The sequence below is a fragment of the Pseudorca crassidens genome, chromosome Y (assembly GCF_039906515.1).
Source record: "Pseudorca crassidens isolate mPseCra1 chromosome Y, mPseCra1.hap1, whole genome shotgun sequence".
Taxonomy (NCBI): Eukaryota; Metazoa; Chordata; class Mammalia; order Artiodactyla; family Delphinidae; genus Pseudorca; species Pseudorca crassidens.
In genome coordinates, this window is record NC_090318.1 from 18,060,088 (window position 1) to 18,075,614 (window position 15,527).

The following is a 15,527-nucleotide window of genomic DNA, read 5'->3' on the forward strand; positions in this document are numbered from 1 at the left end:
TCCCTGAAAGCCTGCAGGGAGTTCAGGCCTTTTGAGCACTAGCTGCCTGGACTCCTTGCTTGGCACCTGCAATAAAGGCTACACTTACCTTCACCACAACCGGGTGTAAGTAGATTGGCTTTACTGCACACAGGAGAGCAGACCGAAGTGTGGCTTGGGAACACTACTGGCGCTAAGAGTATGTGTGTAGAAGGGAGAGAAATCACTTTTATTTCAGAAACGAAATGGATTTATTTACGTGATATGTTTATATAAGACTCTTTAGGAATGAGATTTTGCAGATCTCATTTTTTTAAGTTACTGTTTAAGTAAGCAGCCCATATCTTACTTTACCTGGATAAATTTCATAGAGAAGTAAACACTGGCTGAATGTTACACTTTAATTGCTAGGAGACCAGTCATCTTGTGGTGTCACAGCTACTCAGGTTGAGAACCACTGTGATGGTCTAGACGGTTTATCTGTGTAGGTCTGCCAAAGCAGCATGTGAACTCGCAGGGTTGAAAAACAAGGTGAGAAAAGTAGCTGAAGAAAATTTTATTTGAGATGGCACATATTTCTTCTGAAATTCAAGATGTGTCTCCTACAGATGTGCCAACTGCCCCAGAAACCTCCATTAGATCTCCCATTGTGGGGTCACACATTCACCGGGGACTCAGTCTTGAGATCTATGATTGAATAAAATGAATTTCAGGCTCTGTCCGAAGGATCCTTGATTAAAAGACCATGTTACATGTTTTGTGTCTCCAAACAAGATGAAGATAATGATTTTCTTTCTCTGACCTTTCCCAGAAAACTTTGGATGTATAGGAGTTTTGTAACAAAGAGCAGGTAGTTAGAATGTCAAAAGATTACAGTTAATTAAAGAAAACCAGACATCTCTCGTGAATGAATTTAGCACTTTTCTACGTATGGGAAGATACAACAGCCTAGGTTCACTGAAAGCATTCGTTTGATATGCACCTTAGCTATCTAGGGTCAGAATCATGTTCTTTCCCATCCTGAGTCCCCTCTGGGTGCACCACTGGGGGCGGCTGTAGTGGCTGAGGGCTTGATGGTGGGTTTCCTGTTTTTATCTTGAGTTCCTTCTGGGTTCACCTTCAGGGACAGCTGCAGTGGCCGATGGCTTGAGGGCCACAAAATCCTTTGTTTACTGATCTGGCTGGCAACACTCTTACTTCACAGTGTGCTCTTCTCTCTATTCCCTCGGAAAACAGACTGTATGTAGAGACCATTCTTAATCCTGATCACAATACCACCATGGGCGTCTACCTCAGCAAGACCTAAAGTGGTCCTGCTAGCAGTCTGCATGTATAAAGTTTGGCCTGCAAACTTCTTTAGTTTTGCTAAATAAACTAGAGCACCCAACACCCTTTGAACTGCTGTACATCCTCTGACCTCAAAGTCCTTCCTCATACACCAAACACAACGAGAATGAAAGGGACAGCACATCTACAGAGAATGAGTACACAGGGACTCATCAGTTAAAATATCCTCCAGCTTCCAATTTCTGGTTATGGTGGGCAAGGCTTTTTTGGATCAAACTTCCTGCTTTTGAAAAAAACTACAAGCAATGTATGAAAACATTTCTTATGAGGGAGGTCCCTGGTGGTCTAGTGCTTAGGAACCAACACTTTCACACTTTCTGGGCCTATAGGCACAGGTTTAATCCCTGGTGGAAAAACTAAGATCCCGCCAAGCAGTGTGGCCAAAAAGAAAAAAAAAGAAAAAAACTTACCAATCCTCCTAAAAGGACCTAAGGGGTGAGAAGACAGAAAGGAAATTCCAGACTCAAAACCAGGAGCAAAAACAACTCAGAGCAAGGTAATTAACTTCTCCTTCTTTCATAAAGGCTATCAGCTTTCTCTTTTTTCTTTTTTTTTTTGCGGCACGTGGGCCTCTCACTGCTGTGGCCCTTCCCGTTGCGGAGCACAGGCTCCGGATGCACAGGCCCAGCGTCCATGGCCCACAGGCCTAGCCGTTCCGTGGCATGCAGGGCCCTCCCGGACCGGGGCACGAACCCGCGTCCCCTGCATCGGCAGGCAGACTCTCAACCACTGCGCCACCAGGGAAGCCCTATCAGCTTTCTTTTTGATGACCTCTTAAGGAAACAGGAATAGAAATCAAAGCCCAAAGTTAAGTCTCAGGGTAAAGTTCAGTCTAATAGGAGACCCTGCCCACAACTAGCTGGGCCCCAAAGGGCCATAGCCTCACAAACAGCTGAGCTGAAAACAATCCCATCTTCCTTAGAACTTAAAAACAAATGAATTTCACACTGCCTGGTCAGCACAGGGAATCTCAAGCCTTGATCAAGGGGATTTCAGGCTGACAGACACCCCAGAGACCAGAGAGATCAGAATGCACATTATCTAAGAAGGAAGCCATTGTCCTAGGCCTCTAAATATTCTTACTAATTACATTTTGCATACACTGTCCAGCACAGATGGAACTAAGACAGCATGATTAAGAACCAGCACCCGCAGAAGTCAGGCTCAAACAGACTTCAGAATTTGGAACTTCACTGAAAGTATCTACAAGGATAAAAGACAATCTTGGCAAAGCGACCAAGCAGATTTGAAAAACAATCAAGAAGAACTTTTAGGAATGAAAAATGCAGTAGGTGAAATTAAAAACCAAATAGAATGGGTTTAAAGAATGTATTTACATTCAGTTGAAGAGCAAATTAGAAAAATGGTGGATGATGAGAAAAAGTTGCCCTAAACTCACCACGGAAAGACAAAAAGGTGAAAAACAGAAGTATGGATGAAACTGACTAATGTGGAAAGACCTAACACAGGCTAAATCCAAGTCCCAGAAAAGAGAGGAGAGAGGAAGGAAAACCTAATTTTCCAGAACATGGCCAGAAACCATTCAAGCTCCAAGAAGTTAAAGAGGAGAGGGGTGTGGTATTCTCAAGACCTATTTTCCCAGAAGAGGAGAAACAATTTTGAACTTTGGTGGTTTCAATATGCATGCTACAATTCCTACAGTTACCTTTTAAATAGCAGTATCAGAAATGGCTAATATTTAAAATCATTCAGGAAACATAACTACCGTATGACCCGGCAATCCCACTACTGGGCATACACCCTGAGAAAACCATAATTCAAAAAGAGTCATGTACCAAAATGTTCATTGCAGCTCTATTTAAAATAGCCAGGACATGGAAACAAGCTAAGTGTCCATCATCAGATGAATGCATAAAGAAGATGTGGCACATATATACAATGGAATATTACTCAGCCATAAAAAGAAACGAAATTGAGCTATCAGTAATGAGGTGGATAGACCTAGAGTCTGTCATACAGAGTGAAGTCAGTCAGAAAGAGAAAGACAAATACCGTATGCTAACACATATATATGGAATTTAAGAAAAGAAAGTGTCGTGAACAACCTAGGGGTACGACAGGAATAAAGACACAGACCCATTCAAGAATGGACTTGAGGATATGGGGAGGGGGAAAGGCAAGCTGTGACAAAGTGAGAGAGAGGCATGGACATATATACACTACGAAACGTAAGGTAGATAGCTAGTGGGAAGCAGCCGCATAGCATGGGGAGATCAGCTCGGTGCTTTGTGACCGCCTGGAGGGGTGGGATAGGGAGGGTGGGAGGGAGGGAGACGCAAGAGGAAAGAGATATGGGAACATATGTATATGTATAACTAATTCACTTTGTTATAAAGCAGAAACTACCACACCACTGTAAAGCAATTATACTCCAATAAAGATGTAAAAAAGAAAAAAGTTTTGGTTATAGACAGTGGTGATGGTTACACAACACTGTGACTGTATTTAATGCCACTGAACTGTATATTTATAAATGGTTAAAATAAATATGCTTTATGTGTATTTTACCACAATACCAAAAGAGGAATATAAAAAATTTTTTAAAAAGTTGGAACATTACAAAATAATCAATCCAGGAAAGCTATGAAAGGGAAAGGGAGTGGGGGAAATAGCTGTACACAGAAGAGGCAGGACAAGCAGAAAGCACCATAAAAAGTGATATATATATATGTGTGTGTGTGTGTGTGTGTGTGTGTGTATATATATATATATACACACATATAAATATATATCTCAAACCTTAAATGGTCCACACAAAAAGCCAGCATCAAAAAATAAAATACAGGTCAGGTTTATCAGTTTTACCTACAATCTACAGATATCAAATATCTGGAAAGAAACTGATATGCTGCATGAATGCTAAACAAAAGGATGCTATAAGAGGTGAACTACCAGGGAGATACTGTATTTTAAATTTGTGTGTTCTAACAAGCTTCAAGTAGATACTGCAAAAACTGACAAATATAAAAGGACATATAAAGAATATCACACCCAACATTCCTGGACACTATATCTAATTAAGCACCAAGACTGTCTCCACCATGCCAACCTTCTAGTGGGTCAAGCATGAGCTTTGAACTTGTTTCTACTATCATGAAAGAAATTACTGGAAATACAGTTTGGTAGAAAGAATGGCAGATCAGGATCAAGAACCCACTTCCTTAGATGAAACCTATTTTAAAATTTTATTTTATTATTAAAATTAAATAAATTTAATTTATTAAATTAATAATAAATTTAATTGGATCTTTGTTGCTGCGCACAGGCTTTCTCTAGTTGTGGCGAGCGGGGGCTACTCTTCGTTGTGGTGCACGGGCTTCTCGTTGCAGTGGCTTCTCTTGTTGGGGAGCATGGGCTCTAGGCCCGCAGGCTTCAGTAGTTGCAGCACACCAGCTCAGAAGTTATGACACATTGGCCCTAGAGCACACAGGCTTCAGTAGTTGTGGCGCATGGGCTTAGTTACTCCAGGGCATGTGGCATCTTCCCAGCCCAGGGATCAAACCCGTGTACCCTGCATCGGCAGGCAGATTTTTAACCACTGTGCCATCAGAGAAGTCCTGAAACTTTTTTGATTATACTTTTCCATACTGTTTTCTTCACTTCTGATCCAATCAAATTGGTCTTACATAGTCAAAGGATGTGGATGAACAGGGAAAAAAAAGAGGAACACAACCTCATACTGCAAACAGAAGCAAACAAGCCTATCCAACAACACGCTGTTAACTAAGCATAGAGAAAATGGTGAGTAGTAAAGAGACTTCTAGTCTTTGCCTTCCTCAGCCCCAAGAGGTGACCTCTTAGCTCTTAGAACATCCAGCCTGGTAACAGTGTTTCTGGTGACCTGGGGGCTTCCGGCTACACTTGACAGTCTAACAGTGTGATATATGGTAGGGACTTGGGGCCATTGGGTATTAGCTCTACCACTGAAGGGACCAGAGGCTAGGATCAGCCACAGGGGTGGTCAGCCACATGGCTGAGCCCCAATAAAAACTCTGGACACTAAGGCTTGGGTGGGTCTGTCTGGTTGACCAAACTTCATGTCTGCTGTCACACGTCACAGCCAGGAATACTTAGCAATATCCATGACTTCACTGGGAGAAGACAATTGGAAGGTTTGTGTGTGTAGCTTTCCTAGACCCTGCCCTACTGCACCTCTTCCCTTGGCTGACTTTAATCGGTATCCTTTCCCTATAATAAATTGTAACCGTGAGCGTAACAGCCTTCAGTGGGTATTGCAAGTTGTTCTAAAGTGTTATTAAATCCGGGTGTGGTTTGGGGAACCCTCCCACCCACAAACTTGCAAGTGGTATCAGATATCAGGGTGTGGTATTGAGGATGACAATCTAACACTGCCACTGCTCGTAATCTACCAATACCACGTTAGTAATACCAGGAATATAATTCCAGGGTCAAAAAGAACTACAAAAACACCTTTGTCTCCACTCAGTGGATTTCTTGTCCCTAGGAAAACTGGCTTTGCAATTTTCATGTTATTTTATGTGTACTGTTTATAAAACTAAGTAACTTAATTAATACCAGGAGTTTCATCACAAGAGAAAGAGATACAGATATATGTAAAACAAAGTTAAGTTGGGGGGAAAATCTGTAAAGTTAAATTTTAACTGGAAATTTAATTTAATAAATAACGTTTACTTTAATTGGAAATAGGACATACAATTCAACTTCAAAAATTATTTTCAAAGGATTGCAAAAGTTGAGAAAATAAGAATAACGAGTCCCCATGTACGCACCCCCAGCTTCAACATTTTCTAACCCACGGCCAGCCTTGATTCATCTTTACCTAAGCAGTCCTGCACTGGGTCATTCTGAAACAAATGCCCAGCCACAGATCATTTGAACCTGAAATATTCTGGTACTCCTCTCTAAAAGGCAAGCAACTGCATCGGACTGCTAGGTTTCTTAGTCTCTTCCGATTTATGCTCTCCTCTCTCTTTTCAACCACGTTTGAGTCTGTTCTCCTTTTTGACAAGAATTCCTCACGAGAGGTATCGTGTACTGCCACTGGGAGGCACATCATGTCTGGTTATCTGTTTTGTTGTCATGTTGAAATCAAGCAACAGGTTTAGGTGTCATAAGCGTGACCCCCAACACTAATATCCACTTGCAATGTTTTCACTTAAGGAAAAGAACTTTGACATCAATGAAGTATTCTGGTCTACAATTTCCAGGTGAGTAGTAAATAATCAGGAGTGCAGGTAGCACAGGTGCAAAGTCCTTATGGTGAAATAATACTTGAACAATCCCAGACTGTGGAGTACTGAATTAGACAGGAAGCCTGCACTCTTTAAAATTCAAAACAGGGAGGCAAACTCAGGTTAAAAGAGTCCCAAAGAGACACTACAGAAAACTGTGTGTGAGAACATTGGCTGGTCCTTGGATCCACGTGGGGAAGGGAACACAGGCACAGGAAAAGAAAGAAAGAATATAAAAGCAATAGAACAAGATGTTAACAATCATTTGCAGGTAGGCAGAAAATAAGCTGCCATCGGTTATTTGTCCTATTTTTTCAGTCTTTCTATATTTTGTGGTATTTTTGTTAAAACCAGTTGGGGAAAATATTGTACTTCATTAGCACATCAGATACCAGCTAACACTGGATGTGAACCTCTGTCAGAGGAATCTGAGGAGTGGAGAGGGGAAACAACTCTGCAGAGAAACATTTCATCAACACTAGGTTAAGGTTATTCGGACACCTTTAGCCCTTTACCTCAAGGAACTCACCTAAAGTCATCAGAGTCGAAACACAAAGTTTCCCTCTCGTGGCCAACTGTAGTTTATATAGCTAACCTGCAGAGACTGGGCTGATGGATGCAGCCCAAAGGGAAGTCTCACAACTGTTTAGCGTCAAGTTCAAGAGACCGTCTGGCAACTTCTCGTCCTAAATGTGTGGACTGGGATGAGAATGGGACTCAAGGAGAACATCTCTGCCAGAAGCAACCGTCACTTATCTCTCTGACTTCCACATTGCAGTTCTATCTAATCAAGGTAGGGTACAAGTAAAATAGAAGGAGCAACAGGAAAAAGGAAGAAAGAGAGAGAAGGTTGGGAGGGAAGAAAGGAAACAAATACTTACCTGTGTCCAATTTGATAAAGTTGGGTATCTTGCCAGTCCCTAAATCAATCAGTACTGTGTCGTTCACCTTGATGAGACAACCTGGGTATTGAACGGTACAAGCATATGAGTTACCAAGTGCAGGATTCCCTTTGTACCCACAGTTAACTTCCTCACTTCGTGTACTATCTCACACAGCAAAGAAAACCGATATAAAGTGTAAAAGCAAAGCCAACTGAAACCACCACCTAATTATTATCCCATCTGCATGATCAGATCCCCCAGATGGCTGTCCTCTTGCTCTCTGTACATCCCCTGCTGGACCAGTGCCTGCTTCGCCTACACCCTACTCACATGATTGACTTTGTCCTACATACCTGCCCCTGCCCCAGCTAGTGATTGCTGTAGCTTTAGATCAGAACACCTTTACCAGGATAGCTTAACAAAGGGGCAGTGAGGGTGTGCCCCTCTACTAGTTTCCCTGGTAACTAATGAGCCAACCTGGTGTCAATTCCACCTATAACTGGTAACCTTCCCCCTACCCCAGGAGTCCTGCCTGCTGTGAGCTGCACATAATGGGGTGTTGCTCCAGGACCTTGCTTAGATGTGTAAGCCCCGCCCCCAGCCATTAAACCACTGATGTCTACCTTGCTGACCCCAGGCTCTTTCTTTGGTCTTAAAGCTGGGCAAGTGCAGGGTTTGCAGGCCTAGGGCTTGCAGGCCTCTGGCCTGCAGCCCAAGAGTGAGACAAAGGAAATCTCACAGGGATGAAAGATTCAGGATATATAAAATTTAAAAAATAATAAAGTAAGATAAAATAAAGTAAGGTCAATAGAACGCTATGATAGTTTGATTTAAAATAAGAAATATGTTACTTTGGTCTTCATCCAAGGTTCTTCCTAACACAGAAATCAGTGAAAAGGTGAAATCAATGTCTTTTTTTATTCCTAACAAGCTTTTCAACCATGAGTTTATTTTAATGAGGAGACTTTTGGAAAACCCTGGATTACTATAGGATGGCAGCTGAAATATTTACAGACAAAATGATATTGTGTGTGGGATTTGCTTCCAAATATGAGGAGAAGTGAATGGAAGTGTAAGAGAAACAAATTTGGCCATGACTGATCCATGATGAAATTTGGTCAGAGGACCATAGGGATTTATTTTACTATTTTTATACATTTATAGTTCTCCAAAACTTAAAAGGAATTTTAAAATATATTTCCACTCTGTTTTAAGAACTCTAATTTTAAGAAATACTTTCAAACAATACAAATCGGAGGAAATGGTGACATAAGCAAAGAGAGGAATATTGATTATTACTTATTCCCACAACAGAAGAATATTTATTTAAGGAGTTTTCAACCAAAGTTTGACAACTCAGTGATCATAGGAAGAAAAAATTAGTTTACTTGTAGCTCTGTTTTAAAAGAAGCTGGTGGCAGCATTTTGACAGTTTCTTGAAAAGGGATATCAACATTTGCAATCTACCTCTGACTACCCTGAGTAAGACTGCCAATAAAATAGGGCAGTTTTCTTAATGACAAAGGAAACATATAAACATATTATGTCATACAGTTTATGATGCTCCCACGACGTCAGGAATTTATTCTAGGGCCTACAATAGTGCCAGGTAAGTAGCAGGTGTTCAGTAAATATGTTTTATTAATAAAGGAATGAATACATGAAAAAACATACGAATGACTGAGTTCTAAATTTTAATTGAGGAAGATATAGTATATCACTTCATCATGGGGACACAAAACTTAAGGATATACAAAGATAAACATAAGGCAACAGGACTTAACTTTTCGTTCATGTGGGATATGCTCCTGACAGTCTTAATTGATCAGAAGTTGCAAAATCAAGCCCACCATCTGCTCCACCACAGCCTCTAACACAGACCATTTGTCTTTTCCAGCATGAACAATGAACACTCAAAAAGGGGTCCTCCACAGGCAGCACAGAACTTTTCTTCATTGGTCTCGATTTTACTTCCTTACTATGATCTTATAAAAGCAATCACATGCAAGGCAGAGCATGGAGAAGTAAAACAGAGAAGTGGCAAATGTAAGAGGCCACTGCACGGCCATAGAAGCTGCATTTGGCTAAGATGGGATTTAAAACAACAAAAATCCCCCAGCTCTCTATCAGGGAAACACTTCCAAATGGAAATCTGTTTGAGCTGGGGATAGAGGGTGGAGAGGGGTATGTTATTCAGTGTTATTCAAAAGCACCTGTCTGGGGCATTTCTATGCTGGCACAGCTGCTAAGAAGAAGCACAGAGAAAATGCATTCTGCAAGCCTCCCCACATGAATGGAGACTGTACCTCAGATATAAATAACTTGCCATTTGCATCCTCTAGAGTCCCGTGGTAGACAGTTCTTTGTTTGATTTTAAAGTTTCAAATAGCTCAGGGAAGTTAGAGAGGGCCTAACTGTCCTCACTTGCGTACCCATGCTGTCTGCTTGGCTGCTAATTCTACTAAGGAATGTTTTGTGAGTCTCTACTTCCACTGCCAGTACATACACTAAGAAATTGACGAGGGAAAAAAAATCAAAACAAAGATTAGAAACACATAGCAACAGATGACAACTGTGAATAGCATAAAGTTTTCAGTCTTAGTACTACTTACAAACTCTATTGTCCATATTTTCAACGGAAAAGAGGGAGAAGAAAGCTACAGGAAGAGTTGTATGTTCTTTCTGTCTTTCTTTCTTTCACATTTTGTGACTGATCTTGTTTACTCATCCAAAGCTTCATGAAGAAGAGTGCCTTTTAAATATAGTAAGTATATATTAGGCAAAACATTTATATCACTTGGCAATTCAAAGAATAGTTGTACCCTTTTATTGAATAAAAATATTTTTCCTCATGAGCTAGTTCTAAGATTTCTTAAGAAATGTTGGCAAGACTCCAGCATGGGGCGGGGGGCCTTCTGAGCGAAAGCACATGCTCTCCTGTGAGTGACTCGCCTGGTAGCTGTAGTTCCCACGGAAGCTGGCTTCCTCAAGAAAGCGCCTTCAAAGGTTATCGTGTCCATGTCGTGACTGCTCTATCCATCAGCGGATCCAGTGACTCAGTGAAAACACACCTTCCTTCTTCTATTTTCACTTTCCTGCAGGGCAGAGCAGCAGAGCAGAAGCTCCACCACTGCCCTCCTTGTCGGTCAGGATCAGATGGGGCGGACTGGAAAGGCAGGCGGGGCTGCCGAGGCCGGGTGAGGGTGGGCTGTGTGCCTGCCGGGGGCTCCGTGACCAGCCTCAGACCCGGGGTGGGCACGGAAGGGTGCACGGAAACCAGGGGCTATGGGTGCCCAGCCCGCGCGGGAGACCAAGCTCCGCAAAGCGCACCCCGCACTGACTTAGGACTGAGCCCCTAAGGTGGCATCTTAACAGAACATAAAGGGTGCAAAAGTGTACACTATACATGATAAATGCACACAGGAGAAACGGGACGAGTGACGAGTTCAGCACATAGTGTTTGCATTTCCGATGTCAGAACACAAAACCGGCCCCAAAGATCCATTCTAGCACATGGCAAATACTGAAGAACCAAGTTTCAGTCTTAAAATACATCTTAAAGTCAGTATTCTCCTTCAAGGAGGAAGAAAAGAACCATGAATAAATGACAATAGAGTGAATTTGCCTGAGTTTCTGTCTTCCACCCTTCAAGTCAAAGAAAACAGCATGGAAACTGTCGAATCTTCACACAACAGCTACTCTTTTATAAAATAACCTGTTTGAGATGTTAATTTAACAACAAGGAAAAGCCAAGCCCTGCTCCTGTCACTATCAAAAAATACATATTTATAGACTTTCGAAAAAAAATTGTATATTAATAACTTTGCACACATATTTGAAAGACAATTTTAGCTAGACAATTTTAGAACTTCGCAGAAATAAAATAGGCAGATAAATACTCCAGCAAACAGCATCAACCGGCAGCAGGGGTAAGTTAGCCCGTGGTCTCGTGAAAAATGTTATCTTCTCCCTGGGTGGGCATGGAAAAAATTATGTTAGAAGGTGATATGCAGACACGGAAAGCTGGCAGGAAGCTCTCATATCAATGATGGCTTTCCTTGTTCAAAGAACAATCAGAATTTGAATTTCCATAATATATGTTCGTATACAAATTTTCAAAATTTTAATAGAAGTTATGATACTCCTAGGAGGGCAGGGACTTACCTCCAGTGGCTGGAAGAGTACCTGCTACATAGTGTTAACTCTTGTTCTATCAACAAATGAATACATTTTAAAAATATATCAATAGATGAATTCTAAATCAAAACTGAAGGAAGTGGTTATAATATCTTGTGTTATTTTATGATAAGGACATAAAAATTACAGGTATAGAAAAAAACAAAGCTAAAAGTCAGGCACAAAGTAGTATGGATAGAACTGTGTTAACTGCGGCTGTATAAAAGAACAAAACCATGCAAAACTAATTAATGTCATTAGAATTCAACACAGTGTTTAAGGAAATTTGCAGAGTAATCTGGAAATGCTGATAATGTTTTGATTTCTGTCATGTTCAGTTTATGAGAACTCACTAAACTATCTTGGTAAGAAAAGAACATTTTCCTGAATATAGAGTATGCTTCACTCTAAATTTTAAAAAGCAAAGACAACACATACTGTACATATGTAAATTGCTGTTATTTATGATCATAAACATAAAAAGATGTTACAAGAGCCGGTAAGTGATTTATGTTTATTAGATGAATCAGTCATGAAAAAAATAACAGGTTAGGTAGTAACATGTGGTATGTTAATTCTTAATAAGCTGAATGCAAAATTAAACAAAAATGATCATACCTGGCCTTAATTAAAGCTCCACAGAAAATAAATCAGGAGAAAAATCGCACAATGCTAACAGCAGTGGGGATTCCAGCTTTGTTCTCGACTTCCTTGTGGGTCTCTCTCAATACTTACTTTACTCTTCATAATGACAAAGGTATGACAGTAAAAATCAAGCGCGAGAGTGAGGCCTGGGCTTCTCCCCACCTGAACGCCTGCACCCAGCTGGATGGGCTCTTTGAGGTTCCGCCCGCGCAGCTGGCACACCCCTTTGGAGGCCTTCTTCAGCGTCTTCTCAGCTGCCTGTTCTTGAATGCAAGTCAAGTTTGGTCTGTCTCGTCTGGAACAGCAACGCAGGGTGAACCAGACGGGTTTGCTTCCAGTTTTAAGGAAGAGCGATGGAAGCCCCTGCCAGCTCCGGGCACCGGGAGGAGAGAAAGGCCCGGCCGCCTGCCCCCTCCCCGCGTTGGCGGGCCGGGGCCTCACCTGCCTCTCGGCCTCCCGCAGCAGGCTCCGGAAGCGCTCGTCGCGCAGCAGCCAGGCCGGGGGCTCGGCGTGGCCGCGGAGCTGGGCGTCCTCCAGGCGCTGGCGCAGCTCGCGCAGGTCGCACAGCTCCTCGGTCAGCTGCCGCTGCCGCGTCCGCGACGCCTGGAGGTCCAGCTCCAGGTCCAGGGACGTGCGCGCCGCCAGCGCCGCCACGGAGGACCTGCAGGGCTGCGAGACCGCGGCCGTGAGCGCCTCCACCCCGCCCGCGCCCTTCCCGCGGCTTCTTCCCCGAGTGACCGACCCCACTGGAGAGAGACAGCCGCAGCGTGGCCCGACGCCAACACAACACGGATGTGGGCCACACGGGTTCAAACCTCCACTCCGGTAACGAGCCAGTGACAGCAAGCTGTCCGCTGTAATGACGACCTAGGCTTTGGCTAAAGCGCAGAGAAACAGACCCTCTCACACGGGGCAGGAGGGCGTCATCTTTCTCAAGTGCTACTTGACACTATAAGCAAGAGCCACAAAATGTTGTGTTTTCTTTGGTTCTGAAATTTCATGTGACTTGCACCTGAAAGGCACAGCTGATGATGTGCAAAAGCTTTATGACAGAAAAATTCTAAATACCTGACAAGAGAAAAGTGATCAAATACATTATAAGGCCCGCAGAAAACGCAGCTACTGTAGAAAGATGAAAAATAGACCGACATGGCAAAATCTTAATGGCCTACTGTATAACGGGAAAAAAGCACGTTATAAACCACGTTGAGGGCTTTCTGGTTAAACACACACAAGCTGTCAAAAACGTTCCTCCCCAGGGAATTCCCTGGTAGTCCGATGGTTAGGACTCCCCGCTTCCAATGCTGGGCTGCAAATTCAATCCCTGGTCAGAGAACTACAACTGCAAGCCGCGCAGCGAGGCCGAACATCAACAACAACAACAACAAAAAACGCTCCTCCCCACACACGCCTGAAGTAAGCAAGTCTCCTGTTTTCAAGAAAGCTCTAAGACGACAGTAGAATTTTGTACACGGAGCTGAGAGCAGTACTTCCCACGCCACGGCTAACAACGCTGGGGAAGGCAGTTAGTGCAACAAAATCACAAATCCACGAGCGTTGTTGGGAGGACTGAATAACTGTGTGCGTTTTACACACCCATAACGCTATTTTGCACATATACAGAAGTTAAATGCAAATCTAAGTGACTTAATAAACACAAACTCATTTAAAAGCTCTCCTGAATTCATAGTAGAGCTCACTGGTTCCCAACCACGGGTGACTTGGGCCCTCCGGGGACATTTTTGGTCGTCACAACTGGGGGAGGGGGTGATACCGGCAACTAGTGGGTCAAGGCCAGGGATGCAGCTCAACAGCCCACAGTGCACAGGACAGCCCCCAACAAAGACAGACCTAGGCCAAAATGCCAACAGCATGGCTGCTGAGAAATACTTTCGTTGCTGAGTTATGTATTTTCTTATCACTCACAGTCAGCGGCTACTCTAAATACAACCACCACAAGGAGATCTGGGAATTTCTTTTTCTTTCAAAGAATTCTTGCCCGGGAAAGTCAGGGAACCACTACCTTACAAATTAAAAGGAGCAAAACTGTGTACACTGGCGTGACGTGGAGAAAAAATCCGGTGTATATAAAGGAAAACTGTAGAACAGTCCTATGTAGGAGAATGCGCCACGGTGAAAGACCCAAATTTTCTAAACTGTATATACTCCCTTGTCAAAAAAGAAAGAAGAATCTCTTATACAGAATGGCTGTTTATTAATTTATTATATTTTAAAATGTAAAGATCATGTATTATCTTAGATTACGACATTATCTTAGGAAATTAACAAATACTGGTAACATTGACATTATATACACTTTTAAAAATTATATCTAAGTAAACAAGGAAATAAACATATTACCTTTCAATTAATCTTACCTAAAATATTACCCCTTCAGGTTTGTGGAAATAACTCCCAGCGTACATACAGACGGCAGATTAGTCTACGTGGCACATACCTGCTTATAGCGAAGGGTTCGTCTTTCCAAAGTGTTTCGGACAAGGGGGGACTTGCGGGCCAGCATTGAACTGTCGCTGTCACTACGATAAAGCTACACCAAATGACGGCGGTTCAGAAACACTTCCTCAAGAGTTCAACATTCATTCTCTGTGTACTCTGAACTGGATTATTTTGGTTCTCGTGCAGGTACTCAAACAGTTATGACGTTTAGAGCTTTTACCAAGACTTTGGGTTTCGCGTACAAGAAAACCCCACACAAGAGTTTCAGGCCAAACAAAGACAAACCAAATAAGCAGACCAACCCCCGGCCCCACCCCTGCTTCAGGTCCATCAACCGAACCAGCTGAGGTTTTCCAGGCTAATCGAGCAACTTCGGTCCTATCAATGCCAACTGCCACTTGGTACGGTGTGACGCTCATGAAAACCCGCACTCTCCTCAGCGCTTTTCACTTTTTATCAGTCATTCTCATTTGCTGTGTTTCTAGCTTTGGCAAGAGCTGGGAAGAGTGGCGTTCCAGATAAGAGCCTCGTTCCTGGCAGGAGGACAAGACCACACCACTAACACCCACCCTGCCCGTCAAGGGAAAAGGCCTGTCTTTAAAAAGAAAAATAAATAATGCCGACTTCACGGGAGCCGAGACGTTACGTATTTCATTTGGCGGCAGGTTTTCATTTCAGGAACAACATGTATCTGTGTGAAAGCAAAGTCCTGGCCTTCACGGCCTTACTTTCCATGCCAGTGAGCCCCAGATAGCAGGAAATGTTGCAGCACTGCACTTACGTGCCTCCCAGTCATCACAAA

At 42.7% G+C, this 15,527-nt stretch overlaps 1 long non-coding RNA gene and 1 pseudogene across 1 annotated transcript; both read right to left on the reverse strand.

Annotated features, from left to right (window-relative positions):
- Window positions 1–268: 268 nt before the first annotated feature.
- LOC137217825 (uncharacterized) lies at window positions 269–10,960 on the reverse strand. The gene is made up of 3 exons (XR_010940279.1): window positions 10,397–10,960; window positions 7,442–7,522; window positions 269–666 (listed from the first exon to the last, which is right to left on the reverse strand). It is a non-coding gene; the product is annotated as an uncharacterized lncRNA (long non-coding RNA).
- A 1,464-nt stretch (window positions 10,961–12,424) lies between these two features.
- LOC137217898 (protein WWC3-like) lies at window positions 12,425–15,144 on the reverse strand (annotated as a pseudogene).
- Window positions 15,145–15,527: the final 383 nt, after the last annotated feature.